This window comes from Mandrillus leucophaeus, unplaced genomic scaffold, assembly GCF_000951045.1.
Source record: "Mandrillus leucophaeus isolate KB7577 unplaced genomic scaffold, Mleu.le_1.0 Scaffold205, whole genome shotgun sequence".
NCBI classification, from domain to species: domain Eukaryota; kingdom Metazoa; phylum Chordata; class Mammalia; order Primates; family Cercopithecidae; genus Mandrillus; species Mandrillus leucophaeus.
In genome coordinates, this window is record NW_012102088.1 from 1,550,056 (window position 1) to 1,552,360 (window position 2,305).

Below are 2,305 nucleotides of genomic sequence, written 5' to 3' on the forward strand. Positions count from 1 at the left end.
GAGCTGAGATCCGGCCACTGCACTCCAGCCTGGGGGACAGAGCGAAACTCCGTCTCAAAAAAAAAAAAAAACAAAATGAGAAAGATGAAAAGCATAGGACAAAAAAGTGAATGGGTAAGAAAATTGTAGAAGGTTTATGGAAGATGAATCTTGTGAAAGAAATTTGATGTGTGGTCAAACTGGCTAATCAAATAAGTAGAAGGGAATTATTTATTAGTTTTTCTTAAACTTGAGCATTAATATCAAAATATCACTAACACAAAACTAGAATTTGGTCCTTTCCGTTAAAAAAAAAAAAACAAAGTTTTCTTGGAGTATTGGTTTGCTCTTAATAGGAAAACGTGAAAGGCTTTTCTTAATCTTTTAGGTAATTGACCAAGGAGAAAAGATTCTGTGTCTTACTATGATATTTCCTCTACTTCATGATGTATTTATTAGGATTTGGATCATATAAGAAAACTGAGTCCTCTTTATGAAAAGAGTTAAGGTTTTTCTATGGCTATGTAATTTTCTGTTTTTGCCTTTGAAGCCTTTAATTATCACTCTGGTTAAGTGAATGCCTGTTGTTTCAAGTGATTTGTCATCCTATTTTGATCAAGTGTTTTAAATCCTTGATATTTTTGACAAATGTCCTAAAATCAAATTCTAAATTAAATCTTTCTCTTGACCTTAAGTTAATTTTAAGAATTTTCAGATGGGCCCTTGGAACATCTTAAAATAATATCTTTCCTTACATAAAGAGAGATATTAAACAAATTTGGCTTGATATATGAAATTGTATAGAAAGCATTGTCAAACAATAAGTAATGCTAAACGTTACTTGAGTTATATTGAGATGGATGTGTTATTAACACGCATTCCAGAAATGGTATGAAATCTCCAGAAATCTGATCAGACCACCGGATTGGGTAAGAATTCACAGAACTCTTATGCAAAAAAATGGATTGGTTTCATAAAACTGCTAACCCTACATCGAGCACAACATGAATTAATTGAATACCAAGGAAATGATTTGGCAAATTTTCATGCTATGTCAGGCAGTACTGGAATTGTTAACATATGTGATTTGAATAAACTCCATCAAATTAATCCAAGTCAAATTACCTATGATAACCTATTTAATAAACAGTGGTATGCACCTGAATTGGAGAAACAAAACCAGAACGTAAGATGACGTAAATTCAGTGTTAAGCATGGACTCATGGGGAGGCTGGACCGCCACCTGTTCCTTCCTGAGCCCTTAAAACTTCCATCATCATTATTATTATTATTGTTATTATTATTATTATTATTTTGAGACGGAGTTTCACTCTTGTTGCCCAGGCTGGAGTGCGATGGCGCGATCTCGGCTCATTGCAACCTCAGCCTCCGGGGTTCAAGCGATTCTCCTGCCTCAGCCTTCCGAGTAGCTGGGATTACAGGCATGCGCCGCCACGCCCGGCTAATTTTGCATTTTTTAGTAGAGATGGGGTTTCTCCATATTGGTCAGGCTGGTCTCACAAACTCCCGACCTCAGGTGATCTGCCCTCCTCGGCCTCCCAAAGTGCTGGGATTACAGGCGTGAGCCACCGTGCCCGGCCCCAAAAACTTCCATTATTAAAAGCACTCTATGACTCATCATGAAGCTGATAAAAGAAAATTAAAGTTGGTGGAATGATCATTCTAAAACTGCTAAAATGGTTAATAACCCACGTTTGATTTGTCAAACCCATAATTCTGATAAGACAACAACGTTCGGGTGGTGCATTTCCAGTACCTGATGAATAATTTGAACACTTACAGATGGATTTCCTTCAACTGCTACTTTTAATACATGGTTTCTGGTTGTACAGAAGTTTTTTCATTCAGAAAGACGATGCTACATTAGTAGCTAAAAGGTTATTAGAAAATGTGTTTTACTGATGAGGCATTTCTGAAAACATCTAATAATAAAGGTATTTATTTCAATGGACAAGTTATACAACATTTAAATAAGGTACTACAAGTACAATGGCATCAGACAAAGCTAACTGAATTGATGAGATTGCCTTGGTTAAAGGTATTACTGACTGATGGCTATCAGATCTACCCCCAGTGGAAAACACAGATTGTCCCCTTATGAAAGTTACTGGAAGACCTATGCCCCTAATAATAGAACTCCATGTGTCTCCTTCTCATAAACTCCGAAATGACTCAATATTGCAAGGTTTTGATGCATTATGCCAAAGTATATTTTCACCAGGTAAAAGAAGCCTTTTGTGATCCACCAACTGATGCCAACCAGACCTTTCACAATCCAGAAGATTAGGTCTTTTAAAAAAGACAC